Genomic DNA, 23490 nt, shown 5'->3' with positions numbered 1-23490 from the left:
AGTATACAGTTCTAGGATTAACTTAAAAGAAAGATGTCAGGTGAGTGTTGGATACAGTAGGTCTCCTTGAAAAAAATGTATTTAAAGTACTTTTAAATATATGTGAGAGTCCACAGTCAGATTTCATGTCCCCCTCCAACCCGGCCCCCATCCCCTGTGTCAGCAGTCTTACAAGTCCTCCCAGCGGCCTTACAAGTTCTCCCATTTCAAACCAAGTGGCCCCCTCTACTTCCCCCCTCTACCCATGTATTTCTCTCCCCTCTGTACCACTCCCTCTCTTCCTCACTCACCAACTCTCAACTCTCACTCTCTCCCCCCTCACTCTCTCCCCCCTCCATCAATTATCCAACTCTCACTCAATCCCTCCCCCTGCCTTGCATGTATTTCTCTCCCCTGCTCTTCTTGTTTTCCTCACTCCCTCCCTCCTCTCACTCTCTCCCCGCTCCATCAATTACCCCACTCTCACTCAATCCCCCCTCCCCATACATTCCCTCCCCCCCTAACACAATGCCCCCAACAAAATACACACTAAAAAAAACCACCCCACCAAATACAAAAAACCTTCCTACCCTAAAATACATTAAAAAATAATCCCCACCCCCAAATATATACAAACCCCCCTAACCCTCCAAATACATACAAAAAAAACCATACCCCTCAAATACATACAAGCCCTCACCCCAAATACATTAAAAAAACTACTCCCCAAATACATACAACCCCCCCATCCCCAAGTACATTTGAAACAAAAACCAACCTGCCAAATACATACAGTATATAAAAAAACTACCCCCAAAATACTTATGTGGCCACATGCCCCTGGCTATACCTTCCTGGCCGCAGTATTATACAGTAGAGGCAGCGATTATTCTAACAAAAACCAGTGGCAATTCCCCAAAAGACCCAGGTACACCCAGGTACATTCTGAATACATTTCCTTAAACTAGCCCCAGCATTTTTGCATTGATTAATGGCCTATCAGATTAACAGCGGGGGTCCCTGGCAGTCCCATTCAAACTGAATTGGAATGCCAGGGATCCCTGCTGTGTTAATCCTATGGGTCGTTAGTCAATGCAGAAATGCCTTAAACATGCCTCAAACTAGCCCAGAACATACCCAGCACATACCCTGAATGTAACCCGGCTAGTTTAAGGCAAATGTTGGAATAAGCGTTGCCTCTACTGTAAGTCCTGGTAAGAGCAGGCAGTGCTGGAGTTAAACTCCTCTCACATGGGCCAGCATGTGAGCCCCAATACTGGGAAGTTATTTTTCTGTGGTTTCCAGGTGCTAGTCTGGAAACGATTGGAGCATGTGCCAGGGGGGATGGGTTCTCTCCAGTAGTACTGCCCTGTTACTGGGGGTTTAAGATTGGGACACACCCCTGGTATAAAAGATGGTTCCCTTGCAAATTTAGTCAGTTCTCCCAGTGTAGCCTGCTCCTTAGGGAGTAGGCATGGATCTAATTTGCCCCATGAGGGGTAAGGAGGTTAAGACTAGCCCAGGGGCCTCAAGCTCATGAGGGCCTAGTCAAGGTAAATGCATCCTCTCTTGCACAAGAGGAATATGGAATATGAGCTGGCCAACCAATAAATGCAGTTGTACTGTTCCTGGCCTGTGACTGCATTATTCTGAGTGTTCCTGTGGGGATAATCCCTGCTTCTGGCAGAGCCCTGCAGGGTAGAAGCGCATCTTGAAGAGAATGCCCTGTGTCCTACTCCCTATAACATCGTGGAGACTCAGTCCACCTAAGAACCAATAGGTGAGCACCACAGCACCATAACACCACAGTCTCAAAAGATCCCCCTGGGGGGGGATAGGGGTGTTACACATATAAAACAAAAACACCCCCCAAAAACATATTAAAAAAAACACCACCCCACAAAGAGATATTAAAAAAAACTCACCTCCCAAATCTTATACTATATTAGTGAAAGCACTGTATGTTTGCCTGCCTGGATGTCCGGTGTCCCTAGCGGCAATCTCATTGGTCCCTTGGGCCGCCCGCCCCCGCACACCTCTCATTGGCCTCACACACTCACACCACCCCCTTGGCCCGCCCCCCACACCTCGCATTGGCCTGAGGCGGAGTGACGGGCCAAAGGTCCACAAAAAAAAAAAAACACACACACTGTCACACACACACACTGTCACATACACACTGTCACACACACACTGTCACACACACACTGTCACACACGGGGGGGGGGGTGTTACATACATTAGCGGGGCTCACAGTGTTAGCAGCACATCTCCCGCTCTCTTACCCACCGGTCCCGGAGGCTCCGCCTCTCCCTGTTTCCCGCGCTTTCACCCCCCCCCCCCCCCCTCCTCGTGGGAGCTGCCGGACGGGTGAGGGAGCTGCCGGACGGGTGAGTGAGCGGTCTTCACGTCCCCTCACCCCCCTTCACCTCCCCTCACTCACTTCCCCTCCACCCCCCCCGGCGCCGCTACAGTCAGCGGGGGAGCGGAGTGATCACCTCCCCTCACTCACTTCCTCTCCACCCCCCCCCCCCGGCGCCGCTACACTCAGCGGGGGAGCGGAGTGATCACCTCCCCTCACTCACTTCCCCTCCACCCCCCCCCGGCGCCGCTACACTCAGCGGGGGAGCGGAGTGATCACCTCCCCTCACTCACTTCCCCCCCCCCCCCCCCCCCCGGCGCCACTACACTCAGCGGGGGAGCGGAGTGATCACCTCCCCTCACTCACTTCCCCTCCACCCCCCCCCGGCGCCGCTACAGTCAGCGGGGGAGCGGAGTGATCACCTCCCCTCACTCACTTCCCCTCCACCCCCCCCCCCGGCGCCGCTACACTCAGCGGGGGAGCGGAGTGATCACCTCACTCACTTCCAATCCACCCCCCCGGTGCCGCTACACTCAGCGGGGGAGCGGAGTGATCACCTCCCTTCACTCACTTCCCCTCCACCCCCCCCCCCCTGCGCCGCTACAGTCAGCGGGGGAGCGGCCACAACACGCTGCCTCCCGCCTCAGATCCACGTGGGAGCGGCCGGACGGGTGAGTGAGTGGCCTTCACCTCCCCTCACCCACCCCTCACTACACTTCCCCTCCCTTCCACATCCCCTCCACCTCCCCTTACCCACCCCTCACTACACTTCCCCTCCCTTCCACATTCACCTCACCTCCACCCCCCCCTTCACCTCCCCTCCACCCCCCCTTAACCTCCCCTCCACCCCCCCCCTTAACCTCCCCTCCACCCCCCCCCTTAACCTCCCCTCCACCCCCCCCTTAACCTCCCCTCCACCCCCCCCCTTCACCTCCCCTCGACCCCACCTTCACCCCCACCCCCACCTTCACCCCCCTTCACCTTCCCTTCACTCCCCCTTCCCCCCTTCCCACCACCTCCCCCCCTTCCCCCCTTCCCACCACCTCCCCCCTCTTCCCACCACCTCCCCCCCCTTTCAACCCCCCCTTCCCACCACCTCCCCCCCCTTCCCACCCTCCCCCCCTTCCCACCTCCCCCCCCTTCCCACCACCTCCCCCCCTTCCCACCACCTCCCCCCCTTCCCACCTCCCCCCTCCTCCCCCCTTCCCACCACCTCCCCCCTCTTCCCCCCTTCCCACCACCTCCCCCCTCTTCCCCCCTTCCCACCACCTCCCCCCTCTTCCCACCACCTCCCCCCTTCCCCTCCTCCATCTCCCCCTTCCCCTCCTCCACCTCCCCCCTCCTCCACCTCCCCCCTTCCCCTCCTCCACCTCCCCCCTCCTCCACCTCCCCCCTTCCCCTCCTCCACCTCCCCCTTCCCTTCCTCCACCTCCCCCCTTTCCCTCCTCCACCTCCCCCCTTACCCTCCTCACCTCCCCCCTTACCATCCTCACCTCCCCCCTTACCCTCCTCACCTCCCCCCTTACCCTCCTCACCTCCCCCCTTTCCCCCCCTCCCTTTCCCCATCCCCCCCTCTCCCCTCTTCCACCCCCTCCACCCCTCCACCCCTCTTTCCCCCTTTCCCTCCTCCCCCACCTTTCCCCCCTTTTCCCCTCCCCCACCTTTACCCCCTTCACCCCTCCCCCTTCACCCTTACCTCCCCCCCTTCACCCATCTCCCCCCTTTCCCCCACCTCCTCCCTTCTCCTCCCCCCTTCTCCTCCCCCCTTCCCCTCCACCCCCACCTCCCTCTTCCCCCTTCTCCTCCACCCCCACCTCCCTCTTCCCCCTTCCTCTCCTCCACCTCCCCCTTCCCTTCCTCCCTTCACCCCCCCTTCACCTTCTGTCACCACCCCCCCCTTCGCCTCCTGTCACCCCCCTCCCTTCACCTCCTGTCACCCCCCCCCCCTCCCTTCACCTCCCGGCAACCCCCTCCACCTCCCGTCACCCCCCCCTTCACCTCCCCTCACCCCTCCTTCACCTCCCCTCACCCCCCCTTCACCTCCCCTCCACCCCCCCTTCACCTCCCCTCATCACCCCCCCCTCACCTCCCTTCCGACCTCCCCTTCGCCCCCCTTCACCTCCCCTCACCACCCCCCACCACCCCTCCGACCTCACCTCCCCTCCTTCAACGCCTTTCGTCCGCCCTCCCGCCTCTGCCTTTCGCCCACCCGCACTTCTGCCTTTCACCCGCCCACCGCTCACATCCCCGCGCCACACAGCCGCCGCACGCACTAAACAGACACCCGCCACACTCGACACACACCCGCCGCCTCTCACCCACCCCACATACTCGACACACACCTGCCGCATCCTGCCCCTACGCAACAATATCACTGACCAGCTGTCACCCGCACTCGCCACACACCCGCCGCCTCACACCCTAGCAGGACCCCGACCCACAGCCAGCACTCACTACCCACGCGCCACCCGTACTGAACACCCACCCGCCGCCTCACACACGCTCACACCCTAGCAGGACACACGCCTCACATTTTCACATCACTTATGTCACCAAAATATACATTGTACTGTGGTGTGTTTACAATAAACCATTTTTATACAACATCGTATTACATTTTCTTCCATCTTTCTTTTCAACATTATTATCCAACCTTTCCAACAAATAGTCACCTATTGTTCCACGATTTATAAATAATACGACCTACTGTATTACGCATTTACATCCCGGGCAACGCCGGGTCTCTCAGCTAGTACTATATATATATATATATATATATATATATATATATATATATATATATATATATATATATATATATATATATATATATATATATATATATGTGTGTGTGTGTGTGTAACCCGGGCCCCAGTTTCACCCTTATCTCCGCTCTGCTGGGAGAATGAGGGAAGGTTGCAGTGCGTACAGGGAGCGCTCCGGTGCACCGGAGGCTCTGCGGTGACCCAAGTGTTCAGGGCGCCGCCATGTTGGGTATTCGCGCATGCGCAGTGAGCCCGTGGAGATGGTGACGGAGGAGAGGTCGCGCATGTGTGGTAGGGGTTGTGTTAGCTCACGAAGCATGGGCCAATCATAGGAGTACGAGTCCCAGGAGCCTCAGTGATACCAGGTGACGCCAGAGAGCCTATAGGGCAGCGGATGCACGGAAGGAAGAGTTAGGAGGTTGCGCAGGGGAGTACGTTGAGAGAGACGACTGGGAAGGGGAAGGAGAAGGAGCTCTGCATGTAGGGAGGCAAGTAGCCCCTACACTAGGCCCTATACCCCAGTCCCAGTTATACCCTGAGTCCCCGTCAGTGAAGTTGATGCAGGGACAGGCACTAGGATAGGAACCTGTCACTTAGAGAGAGAGAGAGAGAGAGAGAGAGAGAGAAGTAGTAATATCCAGAGACTGTCGCGGCACCATTTCAGAGGTTTGGGATCAGACCTCTTCAAGCACAGCAGCAGCCAACCGGGTGGGATCGCCCTGGAAGGTATCCCTGGAGCATCTTCATCATCAGATCCTTTGTGAAGTCAGTTTGCAGGTCCGAGCACTTTTGGCTGCGCAGTCACACACACACATACCTTACTTTGGGGGTGGGGTCGTGGTTTGGGGAGTTGGACACGGTGTGGGTACACGGTGAGGGGTCGCGTCCTGTGAGACGCGGTAGTATTGTGTCTCCTATGCAGAGGGACACTTACTGTATGACATGCAAGGTTATGGTTACCATTAGTAAAGTCACTGTTTCTTTTATGTGCTGTGTGCATAGTATTACATTATTGTCCTGTGAGGAACCACTCCCACTCTGCTGGGAGCCATCACAGGTGGAGGCGCTGCACTTGGTAAAAGGTTATCGTTATACATATGTGTTGCCCCAGGCACTCCGTGGCGGAGGCTTAGGCCCTGCGATCCAACAGGCTAGACAGCATTGGTAGCGCACTGTATTCAGTTGGAAACAGGGCTACATATATATATATATATATATATATATACATGTAGAGGTATCAGTACCGTGTTAGCCGAGCTTCAATAATCAAAAAATAAATAGATGATACCGTTCTGTGGCTAACGAAATGCTTTTATTTGTGCGAGCTTTCGAGATACACTGATCTCTTCTTCCGGCGGTGTTACATTGGGTAAAGCAAGAAAGGCTTTTACTTAAAAACAGTGCATTTTGGAATGAATCTGACTGAAGCCTATCCCTCCCCACTGTTCAGTATGCGATTTATGACTTAAGGTGTTAAATGGTCCCTGAATGTTAATGATGTGAGAGTATGTGTGTGTGTGTAACTATGAATTTATAAAGCGCCCAGTGTATACAGCGCTTTATAAAAAGGTGTGTGTGTGTGTGGAAGTGTATACCAATGGTGTTGGTAGGTGTAGAAATGTAAGAGGGTGTTGCATTACTATTAATGTGTGTAGATATTATGTGGTCCCTATTGGTATATAGGGATAGAATTACATTGTACATATGTATGTGTAAGAGACAGCTGTGTGTGCGTTCATACAGCGCAGTATGTATAGACATGGACTTAAGCACTCATGGGAAGAGAGTTCTCTTTTGTCAGGGTAGTGACTCATGAAGCTGTGGTCTCGGTTTAGGCCATCGCTAATTGTCCCGAACAGTTGCATAAATTTGTTTTCATGCAACCGTCTCTCTTTCTGTGTTCTAAGATTACCTTTGAGTACGGCCACCTTCAGATCGTTCATCTTATGGCCAGAGTCAGAGAAATGTTCGCAGACAGGACTGTCTCTTGTTCCGCGTTTGATGCTGTGGTGATGCAGATTCATTCTCTTGTTTAGCCCCTGTCCCATCTCACCTATGTAGTAGCAGCCCCCTGGGCATTTCATGCACATGATGAGGTACACAACATTGCTGGAGGAACAGGTGAGCCTTCCTCTGATTTTGAATTCCAGATTCCTGTGTGGTATTTGTATTGTGCCCGCTGTGTGGAGCATTGCACAGGTCTTGTGTCCTGACATGGTCGCTATATATATATATATATATATATATATGTATATATATATATATATATGTATATATATATATATATATATATATATATATATATATATATATATATATATATATATATATATATATATAATGTGAGTGCGGTAAAATTGATACACCATTGTTATACAATCCCCCTCCACACACACGGAAAAAGTGTAGAAGGGGCAAAAAGAACAAAGAGAACATATGGCTCAGAAAACAAGAGGAAAAAATCCTCATAGATCCCTCATTAAGTAATGTCATTAATATCTCTGATACTGTCCTCACACCACAACAAATTGTTCTGTTAAATAAGGGCCTGAATTTCGCCCCTCAAGAAAATTTTGATCTTTTCTCTACAATTATAGATCTTCAAAAATATACAAGAAAATTGGCGTTGAAAAAGTTGTTTTCCATAAAGGGACATAATGTCCAAAATCCCAAAAATTGATGTTCCTGAATCTGATAATGGCTCGCTGAATAATAATGTCTGTTCTTTTGATGAACATGTGTTCAATTTTGATATGCATATACTATTTGATGAATGTTGTACTGATACTCCCACAGAGCCCCCTTTCTTTGGCCATGTTGACTCAGGTCTTAAAAAACGTTCTTCTTTTATCCCTAATAGCTCAAAAGGACCATGTATTTCTACTTTTGAAAGTTTAGTAGATAGGGACCTCAGACTACTGGCCAAAGGTTTCTCTTTCCCAGGGTCTTTTCCCACACCTGATAATCTTACACAACAGGAGAAGACAGATCTGGATTTATTAAAGAGCAATAAATCAATTATAATCAAAAATGCTGATAAAGGTGGGGCCATTATAGTGCAGTCATCTACTAAATATAGGGAAGAAGCTATCAGATTATTGAGTGACACTAATTTTTACATCAGATTAAGAACAGACCCTACTAAGAGATTTCTTGCAGAGTTAGAGACACTTTTGGAACTTGGTGATGTCTTACATGTCTTAAGCACAAAAGAAAAACAATATCTTATGTGTGAGTCTCCTATCGTGCTGGTGTTCCACCATCTCCCAAAGATCCATAAGTCATTGGAGAACCCTCCGGGGCGACCCATTGTCTCCAGCATTGGATCTTTGGGAGATGGTGTTTCCCGGTACGTGGATTATTTTTTACAACCTATTGTGCGTTCTCTACCATCTTATATACAGGGCACAACAGCTTTACTCATTGCCATAGAGAATATTGTGTGGAAGGAGGGATATAGATGGGTCACCATGGATGTCACATCATTATATACAATTATAAAACACCAACACGGCCTTAAGGCCATCTATCACTATCTTCAATTATCTTAATTATCCACAGCACAGATCACCTTCATTAATGATTCTATTTTGTTTTTATTAACACACAATTATTTTCTTTTTGATTCACTTTTTTATCTTCAAACACAGGGCACGGCTATGGGGACTTCTTTTGCCCCCTCATATGCCAATCTCTTTATGGGCTTATGGGAATCTGTTCACATTTTTGGTAGCACTAATATTTTTCGTTCAAATATTATTTTTTATAAGAGATATATCGACTATCTGGTTTTCATTTGGGATGGTGACTTACATACTTTGCATACTTTTATTAACACTTTAAATGCTAACGATATCAATCTGAATTTCACATACATCACTGATACATGTAATATTAACTATTTGGATGTGACACTCCATGGTGACCCTGATACCATCATACAAACTGACATCTTTACAAAACCCCATTCCAGGAATTCATACTTATATGCTGAAAGCTGTCATCCCAGATCCCTGATTCGAGGGATTCCAAAAGGCCAATTTTTTACGTTATAAAAGATTGTGTTCCGATCAGGACAAATTTCTCCAGCACTCACAAAACCTGAGTTCTAGATTTATTGATAGAGGATATTCTAAACAAGATATACATCGGGCCTTTGTGAATGCTGAATCTTCTGACAGGACAATGTTAATAAAGTGTAATAAACATCAGAGACGGAAAAAGAGTCATTTTTCTGATAATCCTTTATTCATTACCAAGTTCAGTAGACAGGCATCCCAGATTCAGCATATCATATCCAAACACTAGAATATATTGAAGTTAGATCCAGATTTGGAAGCTATTATTCAACATAGACCAAGATTTGCATTTAGGAAGGCAAATACTTTGGCTACATCTCTGTCCAAAAGTCTTTTTCAGTCGGAATCACAAACAAGTGTTAGCAACATACCTAAAGGGTTTTTTAAATGTGGTTTCTGTAAATATTGCCAATATGCACTGCCCACCAAAACAGTACATACCATATTTCCTGATAATAGGTATAGAATTACCACCTTCATCAACTGTCACACGAGTTATGTCGTGTATGTTATTCTTTGTGGATGTAATGCCAAATATGTAGGTAGGACCTTCCGACCTTTACATGTGAGGATATCTGAGCATATTAGATTGATCAATAAACAAGATCTTCTACATCCAGTATCGAAACACTTTACTCTATGCTCTTCTGGTGGGTTAAAGAATTTTAGATTCTTTGGTATTATACACATTCCTCCATATATTAGAGGTGGCGATAGATTGAATCGTTTAAATAAAATGGAGATGCAATGGATCTTTTCTCTAAACACCCTTCAGCCAAACGGTTTAAACGTAGAGTGGGAACTACAGCATTTCCTTCATGATTAAATTTCATATTTTAATTTGCCTCATTTCTTTCCTTTCCATCATTCCTTCCAACTCCCCCCCCCCTTTCCTCCCTTTCCCTGGTTATTGTTATCCCATGTAATCTTTATTACTAATATTCATGTGGTTGCTATTGATACCTCATCCTCTATGTGGGTATCTTATTATTATAAATTTAGATACAATATATGACATCAGTGTACCTGTTATACTCATTGTTTTTAAAATGTACCAATTCGTCCATCTATATTATCTAATGTTTATATGACAATAATATATTTGTGTTTCACGTATCTGGTACTCATTTGAACTTGTTTGTTATACAGCCATTAGGTATGTTACCCACTTCACCTGATGCTCATTTGTCAATGAGCGTCTTGTGCAGGTGTTTGTGTTTACATTGCCTATATTTATGTTCCTCCCATGACTGATGGATCACTCTTTGACAAAGGCCTAAGGGCTGAAACGCGTCAGAGGATCCATCAGCTGTACACTTTTGCCCAATAAAGTTTTTTAGTCACCACTACCGTTACCCTTGTTTGCTTCACGGCTGTGCTCCGTTTCTGCCTCCTGTTGGAGGAGTTTCCTACAGACTTCTGTATACCGCAAACCTACAGAGCAAGCTATTTGAGGGACAACAGTTTCCACCCCACACACACTAAGCATGTAACCATCTATAGTCAAGCCATATGATACAACCGGATATGTTCCGACACAGCAGACAGAGGCCAGCGGATTACAGCCTTGAGATCGGATTTCATAAACCGTGGATATAACCATAGAATTGTAGACCAGCAAATCCACAAAGCCACCAGAATACCAAGAAGTGATCTCCTTGAATACAGACAGAAAGAGACAAGCGACAGGATAACTTTGGTGGTCACATATAACCCACACCTAGAAGCCCTACGCAAGATCGCCAGGGAACTACAACCCATTCTCCAGGAAGATACAAGACTGCAACATGTCTTCCCTGAAACACCCTTATTATCATACAGACAACCTCATAATCTCAAGAAAATGATGGTGAGGAGTAAAGTATTCCACAGTACAATTGAATGCGGGACAAGACCATGCCAGGACGCAAGATGCAAAACCTGCGCAATGCTCCACACAGCAGGGACAAAATCAGAGGAAGGTTCACCTGTTCTTCCAGCAGTGTCGTGTACCTCATCATGTGCATGAAATGCCCAGGGGGCTGCTACTACAAAGGTGAGACAGGACAAGGGCTAAACAAGAGAATGAATCTGCATTGCCACAGCATCACACGCGGAACAAGAGACAGTCCTGTCAGCGAACATTTCTCTGACTCTGGCCATAAGATGAACGATCTGAAGGTGGCCATACTCAAAGGTAATCTTAGAACACCGAAAGAGAGGCAGTTGCATGAATACAAATGTATGCAACTGTTCGGTATACTTAGCGGTGTGTGTGTGTGTATATATATGTATATATATATATATACAGTGTTCGACAATTAATGATAAATACTCGCCCATGGCAAGTGGATTTTGGCCGCTGGCGAGCCGTGCTGCCGCTCTAAGAATTCCCCCTGCTCGCGCCAATTTTTTTTTTTTTAAATAAATAATCCCCCTCCCTGATTGGTGTGACGCGGGGAAGAGGGCCGGCTGGCATCTCTGGGTCAACCCCAACCCCCCTGCCCCCGATCACTGCTTGGGGCGGTAGGCTGGGGGGGTCCCGCGGCGGCTGCTGCTGCCCAGGCGCTTCCCCTCCGTCCCACGCTCTGGTAATGGGAGCGGGAAAGCAGACTGGCAGCCTTCGCATGCGCACGCGAGGGGGCTCCAAGGATGGCAGCTCTCCCGTTGCCATGGCTGCAGCCTGCGCATGTGAGGGGGCTGAGGGGGTCCCGAGGCTGGCAGCTCTCCCGTCGCCATGGCTGCAGCCTGCGCACGCGCACGCGAGCCCGTTCCTCCAGCCACGTTCCTCATGGAGAGGTTGGTCTGTCCTCTGCTGGCCCCCGATCCTCCCGCCTGGCTGCCCGACCCCCGCGCATGTCGGCTCGACCTCCCGCCTGCTTGTCGGGTTGCCCGACCCCCCCCGATTGGCTTCCGCCCCCCCCACGCCTGGCTGTCCGACCCCCCACCCCCCACGCCTGGCTGTCTGACCCCCCACCCCCCACGCCTGGCTGTCCGACCCCCCCCCCACACGCCTGGCTGTCCGACCCCCCTTCCCTCCCCCCCACGCCTGTCTGCCCGACCCCCCCTCCCTCCCAAGCCTGGCTGCCCGACCCTCAGCTGGCATGTGGAGGACAAGGCCTGGATGAATAGGTGGGCCACCTCCCTTCCAATCAATACCCCGTGTGCGTGTCTGTGTGTGTCTGTGTGTGTGTCTCTGTCTGTCTGTCTGTGTGTGTGTGTCTGTGCGTGTCTGTGTGTGTCTGTGTGTGAGTGTCTCTGTCTGTGTGTGTGTGTGTGTCTGTGTCTGAGTGTCTGTGTGAGTGTCTCTGTCTGTGTGTGTGTGTGTCTCTGTCTGTCTGTGTGTGTGTCTGTGTCTGTGTCTGAGTGTGTCTGTGTGAGTGTCTCTGTCTGTTTGTGTGTGTGTCTCTGTCTGTCTGTGTGTGTGTGTGTGTGTCTCTGTCTGTCTGTGTGTGTGTGTGTGTCTCTGTCTGTCTGTCTGTGTGTCTGTGTGTGTCTGTGTGAGTGTCTCAGTCTGTGTGTGTGTGTGTCTCTGTCTGTCTGTGTGTGTGTGTCTGTGTGAGTGTCTCGGTCTGTGTGTGTGTCTCTGTCTGTCTGTGTGTGTGTCTCTGTCTGTCTGTGTGTGTGTGTCTGTGTGTGTGTGTCTGTGTGAGTGTCTCAGTCTGTGTGTGTGTGTGTCTCTGTCTGTCTGTCTGTCTGTGTGTGTGTCTGTCTGTGTGAGTGTCTCTGTCTGTGTGTGTGTGCGTGTGTGTGTCTGTCTGTCTGTGTGAGTGTCTCTGTCTGTGTGTGTGTATCTGTCTGTCTGTGTGTGTCTGTGTGTGTCCCCGAGTATGTGTGTCTGTGAGACTGCGTGTCGCCATCTCCCTGTGTCGCCCCCTCTCTCTCTCTCGCCCTCTCTCTCTCTCTCGCCCTCTCTCTCTCTCTCGCCCTCTCTCTCTCTCTCATCCTCTCTCTCTCTCTCGCCCTCTCTCTCTCTCTCTCGCCCTCTCTCTCTCTCGCCCTCTCTCTCTTGCCCTCTCTCTCGCCCTCTCTCTCTCGCCCTCTCTCTCTCATCCTGTCACCCTCGCCCTCTCTTTCTCACCCTGTTGCCCTCACCCTGTCGCCCTCACCCTGTCTCCCTCTCTCTCTCTCACCCTGTCGCCCTCACCCTCTCTCCATCTCCCTGTCGCCCTCTCTCTCTGTCTCCCTGTCGCCCTCTCTCTCCGTCTCCCTGTCGCCCTCTCTCTCCATCTCCCTGTCGCCCTCTCTCTCCGTCTCCCTGTCGCCCTCTCTCTCCGTCTCCCTGTCGCCCTCTCTCTCCATCTCCCTGTCGCCCTCACCCTCTCTGTCTCCCTGTCGTGCTCTCTCATTCTCTCTCTCTGTGTGTCTCGCTCATTCTCTCTTTCTGTGTGTGTCTCTCTTATTCTCTCTCTCTGTGTCGCTCTCATTCTCTCTCTGTGTGTGTTTGTGTGTCTCTCTCTGTGTGTGTGTCTCTCTGTGTGTGTGTGTGTGTGTCTCTCTGTGTGTGTGTCTCTCTCTCTCTCTGTGTCTTTCTCTGTCTGTGTGTCTCTCTCTGTCTGTGTGTCTCTCTCTGTCTGTGTGTCTCTCTCTGTCTGTGTGTCTCTCTCTCTGTGTCTCTCACCCACACTCTCTCGCTCTCACACTCTGGATCTCTTATTTACCCTATATATCATAACTGCCATATACCTACACCGAAATAACCTATACTGCTTTCTTCCAGATCTGACTCAAGCTTCACACGGAAGACATCGGAACCCCCCTAACCCAGAAGACAGGTAGGGAACACATCCCCTCCAATGTATAACATTGCGGGAATGAGGGTACCTGGACATTGAGGGACTGCGGATCAGGTAAGATCCCATGCGGGATTGCTGCTTTAAATATTGTGAAGCGAGGCGTCCAGACACTGGTTAAGGGGTTCAGTCATTCACACCTGGCTTTTTTTTCTAGATCCGACATTTACACACACATACACACACACCCGTAACAAGGATGAATTGTAGTATACTGTAATACAATAAATAAACTTACTAGGAATTTATTCAATTTATTTTATTTCTGTATTTTGTTAAAAACGGGGTTTGGGGCGGGGTTGGGGGCGGGACTAGGGGCGGGGTTGGGGGCGGGACTAGGGGCGGGGATTGGGGCGGGACTAGGTGGCGAGTAGATTTTTTGGTTCGGCGACTAGATTTTTGGGTGATTTGTCAAGCACTGTATATATATATATATATATATATATATATATATATATATATATATATATATATTTGTGCACAAGAGGAGGCAATGCATTGTATTATAGCAGCACAAAAGTTAAATATAGAATTATTAAAGAAATTATTAAATAACTCATACTTATTCAATGAAAGCCCTGCATACTGTAACACTGTTTATTCCCGGTTGGTATTTGCAGCAACACAGATGTTTTTTCAACCGTGAGCTTATCCCTTATCATAAAATTATATTTAAAAAACAAAGCAAAAATATATATATATATATATATATATATACACACATGCACACAATATTATTTGACTGAATTATACTATTGTCCCAACTTTTTGTAAGAAAGGGTAATTGGTTAAGCTACCATTTCCCCTCTAGGAAAACTCCTATATTTATTTTGGTTAATTTATATCCCCCCACTGTAACATTACCTGATACCAACCAAAATATATAATGTACTTTGTCTCTTTTGGACTTTCTTGCATCTTTGCAATTATGCGGAAAGTACTCAGATTAACCTTAGTTCGTGTCACTTACGAGAGCTAAAAATATAATAATTTATACTGTAATTAATAGATGCCTTTATTATAATTTGCGTTGGGAGTAACTATAATTCATGAGGCCTGTTGGTGAACTCTGGTTAAAAAGAAGGGGAGAATGAAAAGTGTTAAGTGACTATGTGGTGCACAAATTAGCAACAGATTCATCAAAGAAAAAAATATTTTATAGGCTTTTTCTCTGTGATAAGTTTGATCATATTGAATAGAAGTTTGAACAATAGACACTTCGTACATCATCCTCATATACTGCATGTGGTTGGGGCTGCAATATAACTCACAAGTATACGTAAAATGTAGAATAGAGTCAGTTAATACCATTACGTAACGTCACACTTAAAAACCAAACCCTCTCTCTCCGTCTCCCTGTCGCCCTCACCCTCTCTGTCTCCCTGTCGTGCTCTCTCATTCTCTCTCTCTGTGTGTCTCGCTTTCTCTCTTTCTGTGTGTGTCTCTCTTATTCTCTCTCTCTGTGTCGCTCTCATTTTCTCTCTGTGTGTGTTTGTGTGTCTCTCTCTGTGTGTGTGTCTCTCTGTGTGTGTGTGTGTGTGTCTCTCTGTGTGTGTGTGTCTCTCTCTCTCTGTGTGTCTCTCTCTGTCTGTGTGTCTCTCTCTGTCTGTGTGTCTCTCTCTGTCTGTGTGTCTCTCTCTGTCTGTGTGTCTCTCTCTGTGTGTGTCTCTCTCTGTGTGTCTCTCACCCACACTCTCTCTCTCTCTCTCTCTCTCACACTCTGGATCTCTTATTTACCCGATATATCATAACTGCCCTATACTACACCGAAATAACCTATACTGCTTTCTTCCAGATCTGACTCAAGCTTCACACGGAAGACATCGGAACCCCCCTAACCCAGAAGACAGGTAGGGAACACATCCCCTCCAATGTATAACATTGCGGGAATGAGGGTACCTGGACATTGAGGGACTGCGGATCAGGTAAGATCCCATGCGGGATTGCTGCTTTAAATATTGTGAAGCGAGGCGTCCAGACACTGGTTAAGGGGTTCAGTCATTCACACCTGGCTTTTTTTTCTAGATCTGACATTTACACACACATACACACACACACACCCGTAACAAGGATGAATTGTAGTATACTGTAATACAATAAATAAACTTACTAGGAATTTATTCAATTTATTTTATTTCTGTATTTTGTTAAAAACGGGGTTTGGGGCGGGGTTGGGGGCGGGACTAGGGGCGGGGTTGGGGGCGGGACTAGGGGCGGGGATTGGGGCGGGACTAGGTGGCGAGTAGATTTTTTGGTTCGGCGAGTAGATTTTTGGGTGATTTGTCAAGCACTGTATATATATATATAATATATATATATATATATATATATATATATATGTATATATATATATATATATATATATATATATATATATATATATATATATATATATATTTGTGCACAAGAGGAGGCAATGCATTGTATTATAGCAGCACAAAAGTTAAATATAGAATTATTAAATAAATTATTAAATAACTCATACTTATTCAATGAAAGCCCTGCATACTGTAACACTGTTTATTCCCGGTTGGTATTTGCAGCAACACAGATGTTTTTTTCAACTGTGAGCTTATCCCTTATCATAAAATTATATTTAAAAAACAAAACAAAATATATATATATATATATATATATATATATATATATATATATATATATATATATATACACATGCACACAATATTATTTGACTAAATTATACAATTGTCCCAACTTTTTGTAAGAAAGGGTAATTGGTTAAGCTACCATTTCCCCTCTAGGAAAACTCCTATATTTATTTTGGTTAATTTATATCCCCCCACTGTAACATTACCTGATACCAACCAAAATATATAATGTACTTTGTCTCTTTTGGACTTTCTTGCATCTTTGCAATTATGCGGAAAGTACTCAGATTAACCTTAGTTCGTGTCACTTACGAGAGCTAAAAATATAATAATTTATACTGTAATTAATAGATGCCTTTATTATAATTTGCGTTGGGAGTAACTATAATTCATGAGGCCTGTGGGTGAACTCTGGTTAAAAAGAAGGGGAGAATGAAAAGTGTTAAGTGACTATGTGGTGCACAAATTAGCAACAGATTCATCAAAGAAAAAAATATTTTATAGGCTTTTTCTCTGTGATAAGTTTGATCATATTGAAAAGAAGTTTGAACAATAGACACTTCGTACATCATCCTCATATACTGCATGTGGTTGGGGCTGCAATATAACTCTCAAGCATACGTAAAATGTAGAATAGAGTCAGTTAATACCATTACGTAACGTCACACTTAAAAACCAAACCCTCTCTCTCCGTCTCCCTGTCGCCCTCACCCTCTCTGTCTCCCTGTCGTGCTCTCTCATTCTCTCTCTCTGTGTGTCTCGCTTTCTCTCTTTCTGTGTGTGTCTCTCTTATTCTCTCTCTCTGTGTCGCTCTCATTTTCTCTCTGTGTGTGTTTGTGTGTCTCTCTCTGTGTGTGTCTCTCTGTGTGTGTGTGTGTGTCTCTGTGTGTGTGTGTGTGTGTCTCTCTCTCTGTGTGTCTCTCTCTGTCTGTGTGTCTCTCTCTGTCTGTGTGTCTCTCTCTGTCTGTGTGTCTCTCTCTGTCTGTGTGTCTCTCTCTGTGTGTGTCTCTCTCTGTGTGTCTCTCACCCACACTCTCTCTCTCTCTCACACTCTGGATCTCTTATTTACCCGATATATCATAACTGCCATATACCTACACCGAAATAACCTATACTGCTTTCTTCCAGATCTGACTCAAGCTTCACACGGAAGACATCGGAACCCCCCTAACCCAGAAGACAGGTAGGGAACACATCCCCTCCAATGTATAACATTGCGGGAATGAGGGTACCTGGACATTGAGGGACTGCGGATCAGGTAAGATCCCATGCGGGATTGCTGCTTTAAATATTGTGAAGCGAGGCGTCCAGACACTGGTTAAGGGGTTCAGTCATTCACACCTGGCTTTTTTTTCTAGATCTGACATTTACACACACATACACACACACACACACCCGTAACAAGGATGAATTGTAGTATACTGTAATACAATAAATAAACTTACTAGGAATTTATTCAATTTATTTTATTTCTGTATTTTGTTAAAAACGGGGTTTGGGGCGGGGTTGGGGGCGGGACTAGGGGCAGGGTTGGGGGGCGGGACTGGGGGCAGGGTTTGGGGCGGGACTAGGTGGCGAGTAGATTTTTTGGTTCGGCGAGTAGATTTTTGGGTGATTTGTCAAGCACTGTATATATATATATATATATATATATATATATATATATATATATATATATATTTGTGCACAAGAGGAGGCAATGCATTGTATTATAGCAGCACAAAAGTTAAATATAGAATTATTAAAGAAATTATTAAATAACTCATACTTATTCAATGAAAGCCCTGCATACTGTAACACTGTTTATTCCCGGTTGGTATTTGCAGCAACACAGATGTTTTTTCAACCGTGAGCTTATCCCTTATCATAAAATTATATTTAAAAAACAAAACAAAAAAAAATATATATATATATATATATATATACACACATGCACACAATATTATTTGACTGAATTATACAATTGTCCCAACTTTTTGTAAGAAAGGGTAATTGGTTAAGCTACCATTTCCCCTCTAGGAAAACTCCTATATTTATTTTGGTTAATTTATATCCCCCCACTGTAACATTAGGTGATACCAACCAAAATATATAATGTACTTTGTCTCTTTTGGAATTTCTTGCATCTTTGCAATTATGCGGAAAACACTCAGATTACCCTTAGTTCGTGTCACTTACGAGAGCTAAAAATATAATAATTTATACTGTAATTAATAGATGCCTTTATTATAATTTGCGTTGGGAGTAACTATAATTCATGAGGCCTGTGGGTGAACTCTGGTTAAAAAGAAGGGGAGAATGAAAAGTGTTAAGTGACTATGTGGTGCACAAATTAGCAACAGATTCATCAAAGAAAAAAATATTTTATAGGCTTTTTCTCTGTGATAAGTTTGATCATATTGAATAGAAGTTTGAACAATAGACACTTCGTACATCATCCTCATATACTGCATGTGGTTGGGGCTGCAATATAACTCACAAGCATACGTAAAATGTAGAATAGAGTCAGTTAATACCATTACGTAACGTCACACTTAAAAACCAAACCCTCTCTCTCCGTCTCCCTGTCGCCCTCACCCTCTCTGTCTCCCTGTCGTGCTCTCTCATTCTCTCTCTCTGTGTGTCTCGCTTTCTCTCTTTCTGTGTGTGTCTCTCTTATTCTCTCTCTCTGTGTCGCTCTCATTTTCTCTCTGTGTGTGTTTGTGTGTCTCTCTGTGTGTGTGTGTGTGTCTCTCTGTGTGTGTGTTTGTGTGTCTCTGTGTGTGTGTGTCTCTCTCTCTCTGTGTGTCTCTCTCTGTCTGTGTGTCTCTCTCTGTCTGTGTGTCTCTCTCTGTCTGTGTGTCTCTCTCTGTGTGTGTCTCTCTCTGTGTGTCTCTCACCCACACTCTCTCTCTCTCTCACACTCTGGATCTCTTATTTACCCGATATATCATAACTGCCATATACCTACACCGAAATAACCTATACTGCTTTCTTCCAGATCTGACTCAAGCTTCACACGGAAGACATCGGAACCCCCCTAACCCAGAAGACAGGTAGGGAACACATCCCCTCCAATGTATAACATTGCGGGAATGAGGGTACCTGGACATTGAGGGACTGCGGATCAGGTAAGATCCCATGCGGGATTGCTGCTTTAAATATTGTGAAGCGAGGCGTCCAGACACTGGTTAAGGGGTTCAGTCATTCACACCTGGCTTTTTTTTCTAGATCTGACATTTACACACACATACACACACACACACACCCGTAACAAGGATGAATTGTAGTATACTGTAATACAATAAATAAACTTACTAGGAATTTATTCAATTTATTTTATTTCTGTATTTTGTTAAAAACGGGGTTTGGGGCGGGGTTGGGGGCGGGACTAGGGGCGGGGTTTGGGGCGGGACTAGGGGCGGGGTTTGGGGCGGGACTAGGTGGCGAGTAGATTTTTTGGTTCGGCGAGTAGATTTTTGGGTGATTTGTCAAGCACTGTATATATATATATATATATATATATATATATATATATATATATATATATATATATATATATATATTTGTGCACAAGAGGAGGCAATGCATTGTATTATAGCAGCACAAAAGTTAAATATAGAATTATTAAAGAAATGATTAAATAACTCATACTTATTCAATGAAAGCCCTGCATACTGTAACACTGTTTATTCCCGGTTGGTATTTTCAGCAACACAGATGTTTTTTCAACCGTGAGCTTATCCCTTATCATAAAATTATATTTAAAAAACAAAATATATATATATATATATATATATATATATATATATATATATATACACACATGCACACAATAATATTTGACTGAATTATACTATTGTCCCAACTTTTTGTAAGAAAGGGTAATTGGTTAAGCTACCATTTCCCCTCTAGGAAAACTCCTAATATTTATTTTTGTTAATTTATATCCCCCCACTGTAACATTACCTGATACCAACCAAAATATATAATGTACTTTGTCTCTTTTGGACTTTCTTGCATCTTTGCAATTATGCGGAAAGTACTCAGATTACCCTTAGTTCGTGTCACTTACGAGAGTTAAAAATATAATAATTTATACTGTAATTAATAGATGCCTTTATTATAATTTGCGTTGGGAGTAACTTTAATTCATGAGGCCTGTGGGTGAACTCTGGTTAAAAAGAAGGGGAGAATGAAAAGTGTTAAGTGACTATGTGGTGCACAAATTAGCAACAGATTCATCAAAGAAAAAAATATTTTATAGGCTTTTTCTCTGTGATAAGTTGGATCATATTGAATAGAAGTTTGAACAATAGACACTTCGTACATCATCCCCATATACTGCATGTGGTTGGGGCTGCAACATAACTCTCAAGCATACGTAAAATGTAGAATAGAGTCAGTTAATACCATTACGTAACGTCACACTTAAAAACCAAACCACAAGTAATGATATGATTAAAATGATGACGGTGATGGGAATTATTAGGCTGTGGGATTATTAAGGTCAGTCAAACTCCTCACCTGCTCCCAGAGTCTACCAACCAAATGACGTATTGTGAGATGAAAGGTAAAGCACAATTAATGATATATTAACTTCTATTAAAACAAGAGGAGCCCTGAGCTCCTTAGTCAAAGTGCAGCATGACCGACAGCTACCCCTTCCCCCCTCCCTCTCACCTCTCTTGCAGCTGTGGGGCCTGAGGGGGCAGGTATTTAGGCTGAGGGCAGGTATGGTATGTGAGCCTGCAGTCTGCCGCTCACACGTAGTTGTTTCCTGCAAACCTTTCCCTTGTTTGTTTATGTTTTCCATTGGTCCGATGTGTTTGTACTCAAAAAAAAGAAAAAATAATTTATATATATATATGTATATATATATATGTAGAGGTATCAGTACCGTGTTAGCAGAGCTTCAATAATCAAAAAATAAATAGATGATACCGTTCTGTGGCTAACGAAATGCTTTTATTTGTGCGAGCTTTCGAGATACACTGATCTCTTCTTCCGGCGATGTTACAATGAATGAAGCAAGGATTACTTAAAAACAGTGTCTCTTGGAATGTTATCTGTGCTGGTCCTTCCCCGTGTTGATGAGATTTATGGCTGGAGGTGTCAAAGGGTAACTGAAAGCAAGTGAAGAAAGAGTGTGTATGTGTATCAGTGTGAATAAAAATGAATGGAGAGCCCACAGTATAAACTGTGCTCTACACAAGGTGCGTGTGGAGTGAGAGGGGATATAAATGGTGTGGGTGGGTGTGGAAATGTGAGAGTTTGTAGCACAACTAAAAGTGTGTGTGGATACTATGTGGTCCCTATTGGTGTATAGGAATGGAAAAATAAGGCGTATTAGTATGTGTGAGAGACAGCTGTGTGTGCATACATATAGCACAGTATGTACATACATGGCCTTTAGCGCTCATGGGAAGAGAGTTCGCTAGTGTCAGTAATGACTCATAAAATTTCGATCTCTGTTTAGGCCACTGCTAAGTGTCCCGAACAGTTGCATACATTTGTATTCATGCAACCGTCTCTCTTTCGGTGTTTTAAGATTACCTTTGAGTATGGCAACCCTCAGATCGTTCATCTTATGGCCAGAGTCAGAGAAATGTTCGCCAACAGGACTGTCTCTTGTTCCACGTGTGATGCTGTGGCGATGCAGGTTCATTCTCTTGTTTAGCCCCTGTCCTGTCTCACCTATGTAGTAGCAGCCCCCTGGGCATTTCATGCACATAATGAGGTACACGACATTGCTGGAGGAACAGGTGAACCCTCCTCTGATTTTGTATTCCCGATTCTTGTGTGGTATTTGTATTGTGTCCGCTGTGTAGAGCATTGCGCAGGTTTTGCATCTTGGGTCCTGGCATGGTTTTGTCCCGCATTCAGTTGTACTGCTGAATACTTTACTCCTCACCATAATATTCTTGAGATTATGGGGTGTTCTGTATGATAATAAGGGTGCTTCAGGGAAGACCTGTTGCAGTCTTGTATCTTCCTGGAGGATGGGTTGTAGTTTCCTGGCGATCTTGCGTAGGGCTCCTAGGTGTGGGTTATATGTGACCACCAAAGGTACCCTGTCGCTTGTCTCCTTCTGTTTGTATTCAAGGAGATCACTTCTTGGTATTCTGGTGGCTTTGTGAATTTGCTGGTCTACAATTCTGTGGTTATATCCACGGTTTATAAAGTCTGATCTCAAGGCTTTAATCCGCTGGTCTCTGTCTGCTGTGTCGGAGCATATCCGGTTGTATCGTATGGCTTGACTGTAGATGGTTGCATGTTTGGTGTGTGTCGGGTGGAAGCTGTTGTCCCTCAAATAGCTGGCTCTGTCTGTAGGTTTGCGTTATACAGAAGTCTGTAGTTGGTTGTTCTTTATAGTAATGGTGGTGTCTAGAAAATGTACTTCATCCGGGGAATGGGTGAGTTTGAGGTTGATGGTCGGGTGGAAAGTATTGAAGTTGTCATAGAACTGTAGGAGGTCCTGTTCGCCAGAGGTCCAAATCAGGAGGATGTCATCGATGTAGCGAAGGTATGTAAGGGGTTTCAAGTGACAGGTGGACAGAAAGTCACTTTCCAGTTTTGCGCAGAACAGATTGGCATACTGTGGCGCCATCCGAGTACCCATAGCGGTCCCGGTTGTCTGGAGGTATGTGTCATTTCCAAATGTGAAGTAGTTATGGGTCAGAATAAATTCAATGCATTAAGTCACTGTCTCTGTGAGTGGCTCCTGCGATCCCAGAAAGTATCTGCAGGCTGAAATCCCATCCTCGTGGGGATGTTTGTATAAAGTGACTCTACATCCATAGTTGCTAGTAGTGTTCCTGTAGGGAGGGGGCCAATGGCATTCAGTTTGTTTAGCAGGTCGGTGGTATCCTGGATATAGCTGGGTGTGTTCCGGACAAGTGGTTTTAGAATGCCCTCCACCCAGCCAGAAATATTCTCGGTAGG

Source organism: Ascaphus truei, chromosome 3 (genome assembly GCF_040206685.1).
Source record: "Ascaphus truei isolate aAscTru1 chromosome 3, aAscTru1.hap1, whole genome shotgun sequence".
Classification (NCBI taxonomy): domain Eukaryota; kingdom Metazoa; phylum Chordata; class Amphibia; order Anura; family Ascaphidae; genus Ascaphus; species Ascaphus truei.
Note: the sequence above shows the minus strand (reverse complement) of the source record.